Source organism: Lepidochelys kempii, chromosome 2 (assembly GCF_965140265.1).
Source record: "Lepidochelys kempii isolate rLepKem1 chromosome 2, rLepKem1.hap2, whole genome shotgun sequence".
Classification (NCBI taxonomy): domain Eukaryota; kingdom Metazoa; phylum Chordata; order Testudines; family Cheloniidae; genus Lepidochelys; species Lepidochelys kempii.
In genome coordinates, this window is record NC_133257.1 from 209,269,761 (window position 1) to 209,278,619 (window position 8,859).

At 40.2% G+C, this 8,859-nt stretch overlaps 1 long non-coding RNA gene across 1 annotated transcript in view; it reads left to right on the forward strand.

Moving 5' to 3' along the window:
* The window catches only part of LOC140907533 (uncharacterized), a 36,504-nt gene extending 29,375 nt beyond the window's left edge, over positions 1-7,129 (forward strand). Inside the window, exon 3 of the long non-coding RNA XR_012157516.1 lies at positions 6,502-7,129. This is a non-coding gene — a long non-coding RNA (uncharacterized lncRNA). The remainder of the gene's footprint in view (positions 1-6,501) is intronic.
* The last annotated feature ends 1,730 nt before the right edge of the window (positions 7,130-8,859 follow it).

The following is an 8,859-nucleotide window of genomic DNA, read 5'->3' on the forward strand; positions in this document are numbered from 1 at the left end:
GTTCTTCTAATACCTCTTTGAGAGTTAATCTCAAGAGAAATATTTAATGACTAGATTTGGGCTTGGACTATGAATTCATTCAAGTCAAAGAGAGGGATTAAGAAACCCATTCCCCCTACGTAGGCTACCAGGAACTTGGTCCAAATACATAGGAGTAAGTGGGGTTACTCACCAGATTACTCCATTTTCCAGCGCAAATAGGCAGGGGTATAAGCACAGCCTTCGTTCTTCTCCCCCTACTCTATGGCCAGAGTAGGTAATGCCAGGAGCAAATTGTTACTCCACCCTACCCTCTACAGCAAGAAAGAAGCAGAGGAGGAATTGTGACTCAGAGGCTGTCTGTGAAACAGTGCAGGGTCAGTGCCTTAAATTAACAATACTGATATTTAAATAAAGACAACTATTTAATTCGTTAATAATAAAATGCACTGCAGTTAATTTTTTCCAGCTCTTTTTTCAAATGTTTGAGCAGCACTTTCAACTACAGGTTGAAAATAATTGACATTTTCATTGAACATGTCTGCTACCCTTACAAAAAAAGCTATGTTAAAAACATGTAAAGATTGCACTGCTTAGCACTCAAAAGTCTGGAAATGCGTAAGATAAGGTTTCACATGCAGCCTTAAGTCTGCCCCTTTAGGTGTATGCCTGATGATTACCTTACCATCTTAAATTTCATGATCACATTATTTCTCAAATAATCTATTGAATATAATACAGTCATTTGTAACAGGGTAACTGAGAGACCTAATTAATTTCCATGTTAGTTATACTCACTTATGGAATGCCACCATCTCTCCCTTTAGAATACAGGGGGCTGGTGCTTAACCAGCAGGGAAGAGGGAAGGGAAAGTATTTCCAGTAAAGAGAGAAAAGGAGTACTTGTGGCACCTTAGAGACTAACAAATTTATTTGAGCATAAGCTTTCGTGAGCTACAGCTCACTTCATCGGATGCATTCAGTGGAATGAGACACACATTCCTTGTCTTCCTCCCTCTGAGTGTTTCTTCTCCCAGTTCCATACCACTAGTCCTCTATGAGCAGGACATATATTGCATTCTGCACCAGCCCCTTATGCCATAGCAGCCTCTACCAGCAGTGGAGAGGGCCAGGACTCTTTTAGCACTGGTCTCCTTCTCCACTTGGGCCAGAAGGGGCTGCTTGTGTTAGTGCTGTGAAATACTGTCAGTAAAGCTATAATAAAGCCCAGCACGTAGAGAGGTTCTCATAGAGGAAGGATGGTCCTGTGGCTGGAACTTAGGAGCTATGGATTCAATTCCTTGCTCTGCTGCAGACTTCCTATGTGACCCCTGGTCACTTAGCTTCCCTGTGCCTCATTTCCCCAGCAGTAAAATGGGGATAATAGCATCTCCGTACCTCACAGCAGTGTTATGAGGATAAATACATTAAAGATTGTGAGGCACTCAGATGCAAAGATAACAAGGTTAAGATAAAAATTGTATTAAAGCTAATGTTAAAAATATCTAATACATGGGTTAAGGAAAGATTTTCGAAACGTCTGGGTATATTGCTTAAATTATCCAAAAGTACAAAGTTTGGTTTAAAAGTCATAAAATACCTATACTGTATATAATCTACGGGCTGTATCAGACTAAAGATAGATAGCATCCTACAGCCTGCTCAGCTCTCCCTGCGCCCGCGGCTGTCCTGCTTCAACACCCCTGTTTGGGAATAGGGATCACAAGTAACTCAAAGCCATTAGCCCCAAAAGTTTGACACCTACTATTATTATAAATGTTTCTGTGCTTCATGTTTACCTAGGGAGGTGGTTGGAACTTACACATTCATTCCCTCCAATATTTGCAGCTGAAGCTATGTATTATTGCGCTAGTGCAAGACAATCAGAAAGCAAAAATCACTAGAGACAAAAGTGAAACAACTACTCTGATGATGTTACCCTAGCCAGAAACAGACAAAGGGTGGAAAATCGATTTTTTTAAAATTATCTCAGTTATGATCTAAGTTATTATTAGAAAAAGAGGTACGTTAGTTTTAAATATAACTTTTTTACTGAACAGTGCTCCTTTAATCAATATTTTAAAACTGTCTGTATTTTTCAGTTGGATTTATTCTTTTGGGGCATTGGACTAATGTAAAGGAAAATATGTTTTTCACAGGTTTTGGAGCTTCAGGATACTTCTGTTCTTTGGCAGAACCACGTTTTCCAGCAAAGTGATAGTATTTCTACACTTGCATTAAGTGAAATTATACTGATTTTTTAAAACCTATTTTAAACCCATTTAGAGTTAGTTACTGTTGTGTTTGTGAAAATGTGACTACAAGGGCACATATCTTGAAAGAGGAGGAGGAAGGAAAAAACAGTCTTGTTCAGGACAAAATTACAGCATATTAACTTCTGGTCCGCTTTTCTATTTCATGGGACATGTAGGATGCACTTGAAAGCTCCATGGTTAGGTTAGCTCCATATTGGTAAAGCAGCTGAACATTTTCAATGAGAAGCAGAAATGACAAATACACTGGAGAATTTACTTTACATTGGGGTCAAACAGGAAAACTTGACTTACAGATTGATTTCTCCAACACGATGTTTTTAATCCTGCAGAATAACATTTTAATAGCACATTTACAAAATGCTTATCTTCCTACTGAGCAGACTTGATTTTTAGATTGGATGTTTATTCTACATTTAAATGTAGATTGATCTGGCAAAATTAGGTAGCAAATTATATTGGAAAAGTGACAGAAAGGAACATTAGACTGAACAATCTTATCCTCTAAACACACTTTGGGCAAAATGTTCACTTAGGTTGGCACCTAAATCATGCTTGAATAATTTGTAAAATTTGTAAGTGGGAGTGGATTCAAATTTTGTAGGCGTAGTTTAGGGACCAACTTTTACACTTGAATACATAGGACCATGTTAGGTGTGAAAGTTAACCATGAAGCAGTCATGCCAACCAGACCAAAGTCAGGCTAAGAGAGGCTGCTGTGAAAGTCTGAAAGGAGAATGAAGGAATATTTGTTTAAGTTACAGAGAGTGAGAAAGAAGGGGAGGCTTGCATTCCTTTACTTTGTACCAGACCTTGAGATACAGAGGCGCTGTTTTCCACTCCCTGTTCTTGTGTTATGTCTGTTTTAACTCCTCGTCTCCTGGTTGACACCCATACCGATAAGAAAGTTAGTGAAGCATTACGATTTGCTAAAAGTTATCTACAATAAGGGAGTAGAAGTTCATGCATAATAGAGAAAGAGGATTTTAACTAACATGGGCGTGGGCTGCTTTATGAATAAATTTGTGACGCGACGGAACTGTCTATAAAAACCTATTAGTTTTACTTAGAGGCAGCTGCTTCTCTTTGGAGACGGGCTGCTCTCTATTGTTGTGTGCATTCTTCAATAAAGAGCTTTGAGTTCAGACCTTACTGGTGTTGCCTGTCTCTCTCCGGTCAGACAACGAACCGTGCCGTCTGGAGTTCGAGTCCTTGACAGCCAGAACCTCAGTTATTGGAAATCAGCTCCAAGTCAATAGAGACACACTGATCTAAACTACTGAGAATCTGTTACTTATTATCCCAAAGATGCATCACCAGTAAGGCAGGCACCTGTTTTTATGGATACACAAGATCACAACGTTATTTACAAAGTGCCAACAACAAGTGCACGTAGGTAGTACTTGCCTAATCATAAGCTACATGTTGCACATTCACTGAGGTGCCCAGGGTCAACCTCAGGCATGCTGTATCCACTCATTAATCCTATTGCATGGCAAAACCATCCCCATAGACACATCTCTGCCAACAGCAAGGACATTAGCTATGGGGCAGGTGACATTTCTAGAGCAGAGCTACTTACATCCCAGCCATGCCCATTTTCATACAAGTAATGAGCCATCATCTGCAGGCACATCTACCACCCTTGCAGATTCTACTGTTTCCATTGCTCTCTAGCTATGTGTATAGTGTTCAGGATGCACTATTTTTTAAGGTCTGATTTTTAGCTGTAATTCTTCCCTCTCCATCCTCAGCCACACACACACGCTGTTAAGAAAGAAATGGACTAGGTGGCTTAATAGATCATCTCCATCCTTATGTTTTTATCATTCAATGACTTATTGACATTAATAATGTGAATAATAATTGGGTAGGCAAGTGGTAAGCTGAGAGTCCTATTTATCTGTTCACTCTCTGTTCATTTTGTTACCTCATCTTCTCACCCCCACCCACCTCTCGTCTGTTCTGTCCGTCTGTGTTGTCTCTTACATTTAGATTGAAAGCTCTCTGGGGCAGGGATTGGCTGCTCTCATGATACTTATCCTGGTTTATGCAGCATCTATTACATTAGGGCCCTACTCCTCCTTGGGGTCCTCATGTGCTACTGTAATTAAATAAAAGAAAACCTAAGAAAGCAGCAGAAGCATTCAGAGCAGCTTTGAGCGCAAACAATTCCATTGCCAGGAATAATAGAAAGCAACGTATAGATGTCTCATAAGGCTACACAACAAACAGATGTAACTGCCCATCCAATAAACAGACTACTGTACCAAGTAGCCATCTCAGTTAACAGCAGCGGCAAATTTAAAAGGTCGGGCAAGCTGAGCTATGGGCCCCAGCAGGCTGAAAAAGAGGCTTCTCCTGCCGGGTGGCTACTTGTATGACTATCCAAGAGATATCAAAGTCCAGTCCCAGCTCCACCATTTTTGCCGCCCCAAGCAGTGCGCCAAATTGCCGCCACCATGAGCAGTGGAAGAGATAGAAGCTGCTGCCGAAGCGGCTGAAGAGATGGGAGCTGCCCCAAGCACCTGCTTGGAATGCTGGTGCTTGGAGCCGGCCCTGCCCTCACCTTAACCCAGTCATTTGGAGTCCTGCCCCAGTCCAGCATGCCACATTATGGTAGTCCAATGGAATTCTTTGAAATCACCCACCATGGGGTTCAATCCAAACCAGCCAATGTCAAAAGCCATGAGCCGGGAGTCAGACTCTGGGGTATAGGTGTCAGCATAGTGCTCTCCCACAACAAACTATTCATCTCACCTAAGGGAATTGGAACATAAGGGAACTGGAACTGCAGGTCATTGAGAAGGGTGGAAGGGAGGCAACAGGAGAGGGAGAAGGAAGGAACATTCTGAAAAGTGACAGCTGGCTCAGAAGGGGCAGCTTTTGAACACACTATTGTTTTTTGACTTATGAGCCTGAAGATTATTTTTGCCCTGAATTAATAACCTGTGTCTTCCAGCTTGCCTGCAGTGATAAATAAATCAGACTTCTGCGCCATTCGGAGAACTGGAATATTACATTTCCCGTACACTTACATTCTGCTGGCTAGCAACTTTCCACTGAGAACAGGGAACCGGAAGATCTGCGACAAGAATAGATATTTATAGTTTACAACCAGACTACTACATGGTTCTAATGACAAAAACCATGCGAAAGTTTCACCAATAGTCTAATCTAAGAAAATATTAATATCGGTGTCTGTGCAATGTAAGTCAAGTCCTGGCCCATTGTAAAGGATGGCAAAATTCCACTAGATATGAAGACTTATTATATCACAAAATGTAAAGAACTAACAAAATAACTGGTTTCAGAGTGGTAGCCATGTTAGTCTGTATCAGCAAAAACAACAAGGAGTCCTTGTGGCACCTTAGAGACTAACACATTTATTTGGGCATAAGCTTTCGTGGACTAAAACCCACTTCAGCAGATGCATGGAGTGGAAAATACAGTAGGCAGGTATAAATACACAGCACATGAAAAGATGGGAGTTGCCTTACCAAGTGGGGGGTCAGTGCTAATGAGCCAATTCAATTAAGGTGGAAGTGGGCTATTCTCAAGAGTTGAGAAGAAGAGGTGAATACCAAGGGAGAAAAAAAAAACATTTTTGTAGTGCTAATGAGGCCAGTTTTCAGAGTAGCAGCCGTGTTAGGCTGTATTCGCAAAAAGAAAAGGAGTACTTGTGGCACCTTAGAGACTAACAAATTTATTTGAGCATAAGCTTTCGTGACCTATAGCTCACTTCATCGGATGCATGTGTAATCAAGGTGGCCCATTTCAAATGGTTGACAAGAAGGTCTGAGTATCAGCAGGGGGAAATTAGTTTTTGTAGTAACCCATCCACTCCCAGTCTTTATTCAGGCCTAATTTGATGGTGTCCAGTTGGCAAATTAATTCCAGTTCTGCAGTTTCTCGTTGGAATCTGTTTTTGAAGTTTTTTTGTTGAAGAATTGCCACTTTTAAGTCTGTTATTCAGTGTCCGGGGAGACTGAAGTGTTCTCCTACTGGTTTTTGATTGTTATAATTCTTGATGTCCGATTTGTGCCTTGAAATAGGAGCTGACTGCAAACTGTGGGGCCAATCCTGCAGTCCATTTTCAGGTAATTAGATTCAAAGTCGATTAGAGTTTTGCCTAAATAAAGACTGCAGAATTTGGCCACACAGTACATTTGTAACTGATCACAAAGCATATGTTTTCTAAGTCCTGTTTCATATAACTTTTGAACTCTAAATTCTCTCTTTTACCTAGTGAATTGCTAGTCAGAGGCCAGCTACTACACCTGTTGAAATAAATGGGAGTCTTGGTATGGACTGCAACAAGAAAGGCTCACAATCCTAAAACTATTAATCCTCCAGATCATGAAAGACATTCTTATCCACTTGGTTAGTTCACTTACTTGGTGTTAAGGATTTTAAACAAGAAAAAATTTTGGAGAACAAGGACAAACAACCTCGATCTTCTGAAGTTCTCATATATATATCACACACTTTTTTTTCCAGACACTGGAATGTTCATTATACCATTCAGAAAACAGGGTCTAGTGTGACAATCTGCTGAAAAGTGCCTCTGTGATTATAACGAGAAATCAGTCACTTATTTTGCTGGATTGTTCATCAGACTGACAGATAAGCTCAGTATGAATCTGAGAAGCCTGCACCTGGTCAGGAAACTGCAAGATATGACAACAGTCTCTCTGTTGCTAATAATTATGCATCTAGTTTAATCACCAACCTCATGCTTAACAAAATGGAAGCATAAAACTGTGTCAATGATGAAGCTATAGGTATTTAAATCATGAAGCATTTTTCATTCAATTAGTATGGTGATGAGTTGTTGCATTTGTTTGAAATTCTAGCTGATGCTGACAGTATTTAAAATTAAGGTTAGAAAGTACAGCAGAATAATTTGACTAGTGACATGCTACATAAAATGTATCATTTTACTACCATCTGGATATAGATTTTTGATGGCTCAAATCATATCTCAAAAAACTGAAGTGCAAATAAAATTAAAATATTATTGGTTATTTCCTATATGAAATAGTCACTTTTTTGGTTCCACTTGGTTTTTAAATTGTTTCAAGTAACACAAATGGACAGTGTAGGAATGAAAGTCTGATCTTATCCACCAGTGAAGTTGTGCTGGGCCAATTAAACCTTCTATGTTACTCATTAGAAAGGATTAAAAACAATAGTGGTGGGAGGGTAAATGGGTGTTTACAGCAATAAACCCAGTCCAACAGTGTTTGTTTGTGATAATGGTGCGTGAGGATTTTTTTAATTTTATTTTTAACATATCACTGTGTCACACTGAAGTTTTTATATGAGTATAGCATGTATTTTACAGTTTTTTGACACTGGAAATTAATCATGGGGATCTAATTTCAATCCATAAATGAAAACTTTAACTATTCTACAAAAAGTTAAGGGAGTAGCAATGAGAAGAAGGTTAAGGTTAGCGTTAAGCCTGTTAGGAAACAATAACAATGCTGTAGAAATTACTAGAAGCCTAGAGGGGAAAGAGAGTGGGTAGAGTCACTTGAGATTAGAGACTAGTGGGCGGCATCAACTGTCACTGGATGTTGAAGACAGGGGAGTGGGTAGACCTGTGAATTGTTAGAGGAGCTAGATTTGCTAGTATCTAGAAACTTCATGAAGATGAATATCTGGTTAATATGGTCTGTTTAAAGCTAGCCGATGTCTACACTGGAAAAACACAAGGTGTTGGAACATGTGTTAATTAACACAATGTTAAAAACTCGGGATCTGTCCTTACTAGGATAAAAGGAACGTTTCAGGGTTTACTTTGACCCACTAATACCTGTTAAAATAAAATTTGTCCTGTTTATACTAGGGCTTTAGAATGTATTAGTTAAAATGTGATCAATAACTTGTTTTAAAATACACCTTATGACAAAAGTGTAATAGGTCTGTATCAAATTATGAACTCCATTTTGTATTATGTGCTGAACACACGTCTAAACTTGCCTGAGGGCAACCTATTGAATTGCATTCCAGACAGCTATCCTGCTAAGGAAAGGGGACCTCTGTGACAGCCCTTCAACAAGGTGTCACAGCAAGTAATCTGGAGTTATGGACTTTGAATGACTGTCAACTACCATCCCACTCCAACAGAACTATGGTCTTTCCACACAGATGGGGCATGCATGACAGTGGGAGGGAGCAGGAGTTTCTCAGTGGAGCACACAGCAGACAGACAGAGGACTTCTTAAGAGCAGGGCTTTGTTCTGAGCAGTGGGGCTGACCATCGCCACAGGGAAAGTGTGGGATCCTTACTGAATGGGGGAGGCAACTTAGTGACAGATGATGTGGAAAAAGCTAATGTACTCAATGCTTTTTTTGCCTTGGTCTTCTGGGAACTGACTTTTTCTGTGATTGCTGCACTGGGCAGCACAGTATGGGGAGGAAGTGAGCAGCCCACCATGGTAAAAGAACAGGTTAAGGACTATTTATAAAAGCTGGACATACACAAGTCCATGGGGCTGGATCTAATGCATCCGAGTGTGCTGAGGGAGTTGGCTGACGTGAATTCAGAGCCATTGGCCATTATCTTTGAAAACTCATGGTGATCGGGGGAGGTCCCAGA